We start from the raw sequence: 13,559 nt of genomic DNA on the forward strand, positions 1-13,559 counted from the left end.
TCCATATCTTATGTATCTATAAAAGGGTTTCCTATTATGCCCAATATCTTTATATAAATTTTCTTCAAATTTTTCTTGATCTTGTCTCACACTATGCTTAATCTGTTTGTCCAGCTTGTTTATTTCAGTTTTCAAAGCTGTAGTTCAATCTCTCTTTCATTTCTTATATTTTTTGTCTCTCACCTTAATCAGATATTTCGTTTTATGGAAATTTATACCCATGACATTGTATGACTAGGTTCTGATGTTAAACATTTTTTCTTTGCACTCAGTTTCCCTTTTAAAACTTTCCACATTTCATCTGCAGGTTTTCCACTGAACACCTCACTCCAGTTAGTTTTACATAGTAACTGTTTTGCTTCCATATAATCTGTAATTAATCTTCTGTGCATTGGTTTTAATTTCAGTTTGGCAGAATTATCTATCAACAAATTAACCTTTATAACCCCATGATCACTGCACATCAATGGTGGTAAAACTTGACTTGACGTTACATTAATTTCTTTAGGAACACAATGTCTAGTATGTTCCGTCCCCTGGTAGTTTTTTTTTTACAATCTGAAGCAATTGTTGTTCCTGAACATACATTGTAAATAATTTCCTTATTAATGTTGCTGAATCAATATTATTCCATTCTGTTTCTAGTAAATTGCAGTCTCCCTAGCTAATATTATTCTTCCCACCTGTGTTTCATGAATTTCTCTAGGTCATCAGCACTTGACTTTGGTGGTCTATACACTCCAACAATTGTTATATGTTCCAGGGTTGTCTTTATTGTCACAGTTACACAGTCTATAATATTGGTGTTATCACTGAACATGTAATAATCACAAGTCTCATAGCTATCTTTAATCTCCATCATAGCACCTCCACCTGATTTTTGTTAGAATGTCTGTTACAGTAAAAACAGTTATACCTTGTTAGAACTGGTTTCCAGTCATTGTTCTTTAACCATATTTCACAAACAATAACAACATCAATCTTGTGGGAAAGCAGCAAATCTTTTCAATAAAAAAAATATTATTAATGCTTCTAGCATTAACAGCCATCACATATGCATCAGATGTTGCTATCTGTGAACTGCTTGTCTCATCTTTTATTTTTGTTCCTGGAAGTATAACACTATTCAATGTTCATTATCTTCTCTGTAAGTATCAGTTCCTCTAATAATTGAATCTCCAATTACAAGAATATTTTTTCTGTCCCGATCTGAAGAATCTTCACCTTCTAATACAATAATATCTAATCTATCAGTTATTACAAAGGAATGATCTTCATCGCCATCAGTCTTATTAATCTCACTGTTTTCATTGCTTATTAAGTTTGCAAGCGTACAATTCTCGTGTGAAATATGGTTAAAGAATAATAACTGGAAACCAATGCTGGCAGGGTATAAATACTCTGTCTCTCATAGCTGGAACACACTCCCATTACATATCAGAAGTAGAACTCATGCAAACAACTTTAAAAAGACACTAAAAGATCACCTTCTTAACTCCAAGATCTGTCACTACAATCACCCCGCGTAACCTCCCATATACCTCTGTCTATTCACATTCTACAACCTCTGCTTAGGAAGTGTCTTGGCATTACTTCTAATTCTTATAAATATTAGAACATGCTAGCTTTTCAGCACTGTGACTAAACTGCTAGTATGTTTATTATTTTAGTACTCACACTTTCTAATGTGACAACTATAATTTGTTCTGTATACCAGCATTCCTGTTTGTACTCTATTTTATCTTATGTATAATGTTTATTTTGTTTTTTAATGCTGCAGATGTTATTGGAGCTTTTCTTCTCGGGTCTCCACCAAGAATGGGATTTTTGTAACTCAGCTGGACCAACCCAGTTCACAAATGTGAAATAAATAAATAAATAAATTCTCATCCAGCCGGATTTGTACATCCTCAGATTGAGCCATGTAGTCAACATCTGTCTTTCTCTCCTGTTTTTCTTATAGTAATGTTCTTCAATCCTTCCACGTTCAGTTTGGATTTCATCCTTTTCACCTCCCCCCTTGCCTCTTCCTTCCCTTTTGGAAAAATTATGCCCTTTTTGGTAGACTGAAGTTTTTTATAGAAAAAATTTTATCATTCCCTGTAATCTGTTTGCTACATAACAAAGGAGTGTTCTTTTTATATTTATTCTCTTTACTTTACAGACATTTATCAGTTTCTTTTTCTTCCATGTTATTTGTTGTGAACTTCTTCCTGTCTTTTTGTTTCCTTCTAAACACTCTGAATCCTCAGATTTCTGAATACTTGCATCCAGAATTCCAAAGTTGTCAGGGTCGTCATATTGTTTCATAGGGGTTGAATGAGCTTTACAGACAACAGACACATCATTTCCTAAATGTGTTCTGTTTGCTCTTTGCCTGACATTATTTATTTCATCAGTCCAGTCATTAATTTATCTAACAACAGTTCTCCATGCTGTGCCAATTACACTAGTGCAATCATCATCATTAAGTCTAAATTTACTTCTAATAATGGTAAGCAAATCATCCAACCTTTGACAAGAGGAACAGAGATCACCAGTGTTAGCAGGTGTTACCCTTTAAACATGCATAGCATTTATTACACTGTACAAGATATTTGTGCTTTAGCAATCATTAATGGAATACTCATTTAAGGAATCCATATTCAGCTTGAAACAAATAAAAAATTGTAAAAGAAAAGAATAATCAAAATCAGTAACCACAGAATTCAAAGAGAGCTTCAATCAACTTCTGTGAGAAAAATCATACAAGCAATATACAACTAAATACTAAAGTAAGTACAGTAAAGTTGTTGTTTTGACTGCGCAAGTTCTGAAAGTCAGATAAAACCTGTACTTCCTTTAAGTCAGGGGTGCAATAGCTTCTGCTCACTATTGCTCGCAGTCGCACTTCTTTTTAACAGTAAAAATCAAAAAATCACAAACCAATATAGGATTGTTTAGACAAGCTCTGAATTGTCCTCTCTGCACTCTGTGTGAATTTATAGTTGACTAGGCCCCTTGGGATGGCTAGAACTTGCCTGTCTAAAACCTATCAAATAATAATGGGGGATCAAAGGCCCAAAACTAGGGACAAATTTTAAATATTGCAATTATAAACTTAAAAAGTTGCTAGAATAACACAATTTGTGTTAACATGCATTTTCTGAAGTGCATGGAGTCTGAAACTCAAATGTATGTCATTATTTAGTGACTTCAATCCTCAGTGATTTGTCAGAAAACCACCAATTTTATGAGGTACAGACCAAAAAATATGAGGCAAAAGTCTGGGGCCTATATTAAAAGCCTGAAACCACCAAACATCAAGTGTATGTACATCGACACATAAAGGTCAAAGTACATACACAGCGAAACACTAAAAGAGAGAAATCCGAAACATCAAAGGAGTTCTGTCATCAGAATGCGCCACACAGGTAAGTAAAAAATAATACTAAATAATTAATTTAACACACTTTTGCAGGGGTGCTTCACCCCCCACCCCCCTTTCTAAATATACCAACTCTGAGACCGCACTACAGTGGGGAAAAGGATATATTTCCTTATCCCCACCATTACGCTGCTGACCAGGAAACACGTTCAGCGTTTCTGTTTTCTATATTTTAGTGTTTCGCTGTATATGTACTTTGACCTTTATGTGTCAATGTATATACACTCAATGTTCGGTGGTTTCGGGCTTTTAATATAGACCCAAAAATCTGGACATTCTGCAAAAGTCTGGACAGTTGAGAGGAATGTTCTCAAGGTAAGTAGTCAGTGACTTAGAGAACTTGTGATCTGTAGACTGTCTGACTACAACAGGTAGCTCATGTGGGTCTTGAGACCATGAACTGAAAACAAACGGTCACTATTTTTTTTAGTTTGTTAGTCTTTGTAGAACTCTGCTCTATTAGTCTGTCACCCAAGAGCCGTGCACGGTGTTTGCAGTAAGCTCATGATTCAGTCTTCATTCTGACTAAAGGGCTGGAAAGAAGCAGATTTACCTTCTTTTTAATGTGCTTTGGGCTTTTTGGTCTTTGTAGTCCTGTGAGTATTACAGTGATGCTCACATTTTAAAGGACGGTAACATTAATCTATATAATCTTTAGAGAGTGCCTGTGCATGGTTCCATTTTTTGGCAGATGCATTGGATAGAGGAAGACATAATCCTCTTGTAGTATTAGAACCCCATTCGCCCATGGCCACTCATGAAGTATTTCCATCATTATCAGTGGTTATTTGATTTGTGGTATTCACGTGTTCCATGTGCCTTTATGATCAGTATAGGGTCCAACCATATACCTAAATACGCAAATAAGAGACACCCTCAGTTTCAACAGTATTAGTCAGAGCCCAGGCAGGTGGTACCCATTTTCAGCTTTACATCAAACAAAGAGTATAACTTTTGCCTCAAGTTTAACTGCTGTTGTTTGCTGGTGAAACCATCTCAATAGATTCTCTAGGTAAACTTGGAGCTGTTCATGAATCTTTCAGTAAGATGACTCTGCTTTGTATACCTCTAACTTATCTTTATAAAAGATGTGATTTGTAGAGAAGGAAGCAGGAAATAAAGGAATGAAAAATTCACCTCAGAAATAATAACAAGGCTATCATCTGTTTCTAGCAATACAAAAGTGATAATCAATGACTGTGCATGGGTATATCAGAATTTACCCATGGTTGGTGTGGTTTGATCATGAAGGTGAGACAAAACAGCAGCGGTGACAAAGACTCACCCTGTAATATTCCCCTCTGAATTTTTATCCATGGGATAATAATTTTCCCTTTATCATGGCTTAGCTGCAAAGTGGTTTGCCACTGTTTCATGGTTGCTGTAATATAATTGATCAATGTACGATGAATCTTACTCATCTGTAAGCACTCCTTTATCAATGAATGTGAGATGATGTCAAAAGTATTTTGTAATCTATCCACACCATACTTAGGTTCTTCCCCTTTATACAGTTATGACTTTATTGAGCAAAAATAATTCTTTATTCCATATGACTTTCTCTTGTTACCCTTATTGCCAAGATTGAGTTTTCTTCTAAATGACTATAAACTCTGTTGGCATCAATTCTAGTATATAGTTTGCACATTGTTGGAAGACAAGTTATCGGTCTATATTTTTTTTTTAGGATAGCTTGTAGTTTCTCTCATAAGGAAGAGTATCATTTTTCCTGCTGTTAACTAGGTTGGTGTCGACTCAGGATGCGCATATAAGTAGTTCTTACTGAAGGCTAAATTTTTTTATTTATTTATTTATTTATTGTATTTGACATTTGTTTACTGGGAAGGTCCGACTTGCCAAGAAGTTCATTTTCAGTGGAGGCTCCAGGAGAAAAGCTCCACATGAGAGTTAACAGATACAATTTTAAATAGAGTGATACAAAACAGTATCTAAATGATTAGTATATTAAAACGAGACAAGCACATGCATTCTAGTATATATATATATATATATATATATATATATATATATAGTAAAGCATAGAATATACAAGGAGAATCATATTTCCATTTTTGTGTTAGTTGAATAATGCAATGGAAATTTCAAGTTATTATACAATGGAAATAGTTGAAAAAAATCCAATGGAAATTTGCATTTATTATACCATGGAAAGAGTGGATAGTGGATAAAAGAGGGAGTAGTGAGGTATAGTGGAGAGTTTAGAGTGATTACTGAAAGTGAAGAGAAGGGAGATTACGACAGAGAATAGAAAGGTGAGGTAAGATTTGGGTGAGAGCAGAGGAGGAAGGAAAAGTTTAAAAAGGGGAAGAAGTTAAGTGTGATGAGTTTAGGTTACTGTGGAGGTGAGAGGGGTATAGGTCTGAGAGTGAGGATGTAGGAGAGATGGCACACTCAGCCAGGGGATATACATGTACAGCACCAGGATTTTGGTTAGATGAGTCCTAAGGAGTTGTTTGAACTTGGAGGGGTTTGTGGTAGTTAGGATGTGTTGGGGGGTGGTGTTCCATAGCCTGGAGATTTGGTTGGAGTAGAAAGAATCCTCAAAACTGTTGCTTGATTTTATGACTGTTAGTAGGAATTTGTTGGAAGATCTTTGTGTAATGATGCTAATACTTTTAGCCAGACATTAGGTACTGCAACTGGGATGGGGGGTTTCCAATTAGGATCTTTTCTTAATTTTGCTTCAAAGACTGATCATGCACTCCCATTAGACTCTTAAAGTTTGAGTTAGCCTCTGTTTCATATAATCCCATTTCAACTAGTGCCCATTGCAATATTCAGAGTGTTAATCTGAATTGTGCATTGTTCCTTTCTGCATTTTTCCTTGTTTTAAACAAAAGTCAACTGTTTGCATTTTTATTTGGTCTGGGACTTTAGTCTTGTAGTAATACTCACAATAATGACAGAGTTGTGACTTGCTGCAGGATCTGAGCCCCATTTATTACATTTCTATTGCATTTTACTTGTTCTGGGAACCTTAGTCTTGTAGCATTACTCACAAAAGTTAGAGTATTGAGAAGTGCTGTAAGATCTCAGCCTCTGTTATGGCATTCTACTGCATTTTTCGGCTCGCATTTTACTTAGTCTTGTAGTATCATCCACAATAGTGAGAGAATTGTGAATTGCTGCTGGCTCTCTAACTCAGCTCCTATAACCTGTGCTGAGCTGTGCAGCAGGGGGTTGCAGTGTTCTGTATAGACAAAGGCACCTAGAATTGTAATTTTCCATATAAAACTTCCTCTGCTATTTTCTCAAGTATTTAGCTGAGTGTAGTGCAGCTACATTGCCCATGGAGAAGCATTACCCCAACCCTGTTGTTTTAGATCAATCCCAGACGTACCCTCCCAGCCCAGATCTAAACCCTAATTGCACCACCCATCATAGGTCACAAAAAAAGAGGACCCACAACCATGGATGTGCACTTTCCTACTACTTCTGCAGCCAGCCAGCCTGGTGGAAATGGGCATCTTGAGACAATATTGTCTTGTGTTTACTGACAACCATCTTATTCTTAAGCAGACTGACACAATATGTGAGAGATGTAATTATACTATCTCCTTGGAGGCAAAAGATCTCACATACAGACACTGATATCTTCAAATAGTTTGCCAGTTTTGCATACAGATACTGCTAGCTCCAAACAGTTTATCAGTAACACACAAACATGCTACACCTATGATGGATCAGCCACATAAACTCACATGTGCTGAGACTCCCAAATGCAATCTACCCAAACATCAAAGACCTCCCATATATTACTCTCAGAAACCTCCCAACACAAGACAACACTTCCCAGGACACATACAATCACATCTCATAATGCCTCAACCTCTAAGCTTTTAAGGCAAACTGCTAAACAAACCAGTATATTGGACACTGGAGACTCTGTTTTGACACACACTGATACCCCCTCACAAGGCTGAGTAAAGACACAGTCACAGTCAGTTTGTCTATCAGAGGCAAGTATCTTGCAGATCTCACATGCACTCAGGACATTTATTTATTTTATTTTATTTATTGCATTTGTTAACCGGGTGATGTCCAACTGGGCTGAGCCCATTTTCAGCGGAGACCCAGTAAGAAAAGCTCTACAAGTTACAATATAAGCATACAGAAAAATGTAACCGATACATTACAGAAAACACAGAGCAGAATTAGGAACTTTGAACAGTGACTTGTAGCTAAATAGGTTAAAAGCAGTTTGGGAAAAAAAGTACACAATATTGTCAATACAACTTAATTGCAATCACAGTAGAAAAAACTTGCAAACAACATTATGAGGAATATGTACAGCAGTATAGTTAGCTAACAGTGAACAAGATGTATGAATAAGTATTACATCATATGAGGTAAATGATTGATAGAAATATGTAGAGTATGGACGAAATTAACCTGGAGAATACTAGGAATAAAGCCAATGACTGGAATGGTGGAGTTTTACGAGTTTTTTGAATTCTTGATCATTCAGATTTTGTGTGATTTGCTGAGGGAGTGTGTTCCAAAGTTTGGCAATTTTGTAGGAATAGAGGGAGTCTCCATGTTGGTTGTGGGTGTGGGACACTTGTAGCATCAATTTATTTGAAGATCTGAGGGCCCTAAGACTGAAACTAGGTTGGAGAAGGTTAGCAAGAGCAGGGAGACTGCTGGGTTGGTGGATAATTTTGGGGCCGTGGTGAGTTAATTGAGGGATAACAGGTTAGAGAGCTCAAGCCAGCTGAGTTGAGAGAGAGAGCAGTACAATGGTGGGTCCTATATAGGAGACTGGAGGCAGATTTGGCAATTTTGTTATAATAGGATTCTAGCTTATTGAGGTCAGACTTGTGCAGGTTTGTGAAAATGAGAGATCTAGAGAGGAGATGTGACTGAGCAGTGGCTAGTCTAGCACTGTGGGTTAGGAAAGGTTTAGCACTATAGAGGGCACCAAGTTTGATATGAACGTTTTTGATTGTCAGAGAAATATGCTTGTCAAATTTTAGGTTTTCATCTATTGTAACACCTAGAAGTTTAGTTTGGTTGGTGGGGACTATCCTGGAACCATTTGAGGAGAGAAGAGATAGAGTGAACTTACTTGATATAAATGTTTTGTTATTAAAGACTATTACCATAGTTTTGTTAGGGTTTAGAATTAGTTGGTGTTCAGAGAGGTAATTTTCTATTTCTTGAAAGGATAATTGCATTTTTTTCTTGAAGTTCTTGGGGAGAGGGGGCTGAACAGATGAGAGAAACATCATCTGCATATTGGACTATGGAAGCCAGTTTAGTTGCAGAGTTGAGGTTATTATTAAATATGCTAAAGAGGAGAAGGGCAAGTATAGAACCTTAGTGTACACCAACAGAGCTAGAAAGCAGGGGGGATAGATTGTTTTCCCATTTAGTTGCCTGCTGGCAGTTGGACAGATAGCTATAGAACCAGGACAGGGATGAGGAATTGAGGCCATATGAAGAGAGTTTGTTAAGTAGCTGTTGATAAGAAATGGTATCAAATGCCTTGGACATATAAAAAAATATAGAGGAGGCAAGTTGGTTTACATTTAAAAGATAATGAATGGTGTTGGTGAATAATAATAGGGCAGTGTTGGTACTATGTTTGGGTCTAAAACCATGATGGGAACTGGATAATAGGTTGTGAGTAAGGAGATGGTTGAGGAGTTGATTGTGGATGCACTTTTCCAGTATTTTTGAAAGGGGGGAAGGATGGCAATGGGATGGTAGTTAGTGAATTCTCTGGAAGAACCACTTTTGTGAAGGGGAATGATGTGGGACATTTTCCATAGTGTTGGGACATAACTTACAGAGATAGATCTATTAATTAGGATTGATATAGGGTAGGCAATGGAGGGAGTGATGATTTTTAGAAACTTATTTGGAAGTAGGTCAGCTGTGAGGCAGCAGGGTCTTAGCTTGGATAGACGAGTTTTTATGTAACTGGTATGGATGACAGAGAAAGTGAAGGGGTAGTGTTTGTCAGCAGAAGGACTGGTAAGTGTAAGAGTTTTTTTAGGTTGGTCATTTAGCAGAGTGGTTATGGTATGTACAAAATGAGTGTTGAATTGAGTAGCAATAGGGTCAGAATTATTAGAGATAAGAGGGGCAGTGGTTGCGGAGTGACCTGTGCTAAGGAGATGATTAATGCTTTGCTATAACTTGACAGGTTAGGAAGCAAATTTGTTTATCTTTCCTGATTTGTTTTTAGCTTGGTTTCTTAGCTGTTGATATGCAGATAGGTTTGTATTTTTTCTGGTAATGTGATATGCTGCCCAGGCTTTGTCTCTATGCTTTAGCAGCATTTTGGTGTATGTAGTAAGCCAAGGAAGGTGTTTGGATTTTAGGGGGATTTTCCTGGTGGGAGGGAGGAGATTAAGAATACTAAGGAAGGTACTGTTAAAGTACTGCACAGCTAGCTATAGTGGTGCCCAGTTCCATTGTTGAAGTAAAGTACTGCACAGCTAGCTCTAGTGGTGCCCAGTTACATTGTTGAAGTAAAGTACTGCACAGCTAGCTCTAGTGGTGCCCAGTTACATTGTTGAAGTAAAGTACTGCACAGCTAGCTCTAGTGGTGCCCAGTTACATTGTTGAAGTAAAGTACTGCACAGCTAGCTCTAGCGGTGCCCAGTTACATTGTTGAAGTAAAGTACTGCACAGCTAGCTCTAGTGGTGCCCAGTTACATTGTTGAAGTAAAGTACTGCACAGCTAGCTCTAGTGGTTCCCAGTTACATTGTTGAAGTAAAGTACTGCACAGCTAGCTCTAGTGGTGCCCAGTTACATTGTTGAAGTAAAGTACTGCACAGCTAGCTCTAGTGGTGCCCAGTTACATTGTTGAAGTAAAGTACTGCACAGCTAGCTCTAGTGGTGCCCAGTTACATTGTTGAAGTAAAGTACTGCACAGCTAGCTCTAGTGGTGCCCAGTTACATTGTTGAAGTAAAGTACTGCACAGCTAGCTCTAGTAGTGCCCAGTTACATTGTTGAAGTAAAGTACTGCACAGCTAGCTCTAGTGGTGCCCAGTTACATTGTTGAAGTAAAGTACTGCACAGCTAGCTCTAGTAGTGCCCAGTTACATTGTTGAAGTAAAGTACTGCACAGCTAGCTCTAGTTGAAGGACTTTAAGTGGTACCCCAGTTACATTGTTGCAGTAACATATTAAATGTGGAAGGGGAGAAGTTTTTCTTACTATGGATGTAGTTGTAGGTAATGTTGCTCTGAAAATGGACATGTTATTGTATAGGAAGGTTGGTGTATGGTCACTGAGGGAATCTGGTAGGCAGCCTGCTGGGTAACCACAGTTGGATTTATTAGTTAGTATCCAGTCAAGTTTTGACTGCATGTTGGTATGTTTGTCTATGTGGGTTGGACAGGTTATGGTTTGAGCGAAGTTGAATAGGTTTAGGAAGTTATAGGGGCTGTTGGATGAGCAGAAGCAGCAGTCTAAGTTGAAGTCACCAAGAATAATAGTTTCTTGGTTGAATTAGCTAGATGCCCATAAGAATAGACATTCAATTGGTAGGAGGCTATTGCCAGGAGGGAGGTAGGTGGCTATAATAATTATAGATTTATTGGTGTTAAGTTCTAGGTGAGTAGATAGGATTTCAGCATTGGGCAGATCAGGAGGAGTGCAGCTTAGTTGTACAGCCTTGAGAGTGTTTTTGAATATAATAGCGTCTCCACCACCTCTTTTGTTTAATCTATCGAGTCTAATAATGTTATATCCAGTTGTGGTAATTTCTAAGTCTTTGATGTGAGGCTTTAACCAGGTTTCAGTGATAACAGCTATGTCAGGTGAGTAGGTGGATAGGGTAACATGAAACTCAATAACTTTGTTTACTATGCTATGGAAACTGAAGTTGGTAAAGGGCAGGTCTGTATTAGATGAGTTGGGTAAAACCTGGTTGCCTCGTGGTTTTGGCGTCTTTTCAGGCTTGTTGGCTGTTGGTGAAGCACCCACCAAGAGGAGAAAATGCTGAGAGAAGAAAGGAGCCACTTTTGAGATTTTAAGTATTTTTCCTCTGTTTATTTGCTAAATTTTTCTGCATAGCTGCCTAGTTTGAGCATTTTCTGACTTGTTAAACTTGATTTCTGCATTAGTAACTGTATTTAGAGCACAACCTAAAGCTGTTTGCTGAATTTCCTGTTTTCACTTATTTTTAAAATCGTTTTTTTCTCAAAACTTGCATTTTATCTGTCTTTGGCCTAGCACTCTTGTGTGGGGTCATTTACTGCACAGTTATAACTTGTTAATACTTGTGAACCTCTGCTATCTCTGAAAAAACAAAAACAAAAAAAAAATCTTGCTTTTTTCCCACTTTTCTGAGATTTAAAAAAGTTCAGTTACAGGCTTGCTGTTCTTGAACTGTTTGTAAGTTTCTGTGAGGCCATTTTTTGCCTGGGCTAAAGGGAAGTCTCTCTGTTGATCAGTGGCAGTGAAAAACATTGAGCAGCCTGCCTGCCCCTGTGGGAGTGGTTACTGACTTGAAACTGTAGTTTTATTGGCCATTTTGGGTCAATTCCAAAACTCCTTCATCTTCCTCTCTTAAAACATTCTTTTGCGCGTTTTTGTGCATAGCGCAACAGCGGGCAGCGCTGCCTAATTGGGTTTAAACTATTCCTGGCTCCACAAAGTCTGCTCTTCACTTTTTCCCTTAGAACTGCTCTATCTCTCAATTTAAACACCATATTCTCATACTAAGGCCCTTCACTGGTCCAATTAAGTAATCCTACAAGTTAGCACTATTAAACCATAAGCACTACTTACTCTTATACTCTCTACGATTACCCTGTCCCCTATTGGTCCATCTTAAATTCAGTTTCCCTATATTACTCTAGCATGTCCAAAGGTCAATCAATGGTTTCCTCTCCAGTCCAGCTGGTGAATCTGGGAATTTTGAGGCAATGTTACAACTGTCTCAGGTACACAGACAACCCTCTCCTCCTCCAAACAGGTTCAAATATATGTGAGAGATGCAACTATTTAGCCAAACTGGAGGCTGAGCTCTCTCATCTCAAAACTGGTGTAACCAGTCAGGAAGAGAAGGTAACCTCACACAACACAATTCCAGTATCACATAGTCCCACCACATCAGCGAACCAAACACATAAATACACAAAAACATACTTGGAGGCTCTAAATAAAAATCTACCTAAGCAACAGAGACCTCCAAAGCAGACATCCAAGCAAACGCTACCTCAAAACAAAACACGCACAACACATAGCCCACAAAGTCAGTGTGCCAAACAGCCACAGCCCTTAAGGCTGAGTAACACACCTGATACTCTTGTAATAGGTGACTCTATTGTCAGACACACTGACGTCCTGCTCACCAGGCTGAATAAAGAGAAGGTCACGGTGAGCTGCCTGTCAGGTGCTAGGATCCGCCACATAACGCAAGCACTCAGGTCACTCCAAAGCAAATACAAATATGACTCAGTCATTGTACATGCTGGTGTGAATGACCTGAGCCGTACCTCCCTGGACTACATGAAAAGAGACATAGAGGAGCTCTCTGATCATGTAGCCCAGGCTGGTATGATCCTGACCTTGAGCAGCATCTTACCCTCACCTAGAATGATGCCACAGTACAAAGACAAAATGATCGATTTTAACAATTGGCTAACATTTTGGTGTCATTCAAAGGGGATCCAGTGTCTGTCAGCCTGGGATGACATGCTTGACAAGCCACGTTGCTTCGCTAGGGACGGCTTGCACCTGTCACCACTGGGCTTTCGGATATTGGCAAAGGCTCTTGCCACCCCCATAATGCCTTTTTAGGCAAGGCTCAAAAGTCAAACCCACCCCATAGACAGCACAAGGAACAAGAAACTAAGGGTAATGCTGCTAAATGCCAGAAGTCTTAACCTCAAGATGCACGCACTCGAAGCTCTCCTCAGTATGGAGAACATTGATATCTGTGCAGTGACAGAAACCTGGTTCAAGGCTCCAGAGAGCACCCCAGCACTACCAGGCTATACCTCATATCATGCTTTTGGCCCCAAAACCCGGACCGAACCACAAAAGGAGGGGGAGTTTCCATATTTATCAAGGATATCCACACCTCCAGGTTAGTGGCATTGCACGAAGTATCGGAGACCATCCATGTGCAACTAACAGTGGGCAAGA

This window comes from Protopterus annectens, chromosome 1.part1 (genome assembly GCF_019279795.1).
Source record: "Protopterus annectens isolate FY-2018-M chromosome 1.part1, PAN1.0, whole genome shotgun sequence".
NCBI classification, from domain to species: Eukaryota; Metazoa; Chordata; order Ceratodontiformes; family Protopteridae; genus Protopterus; species Protopterus annectens.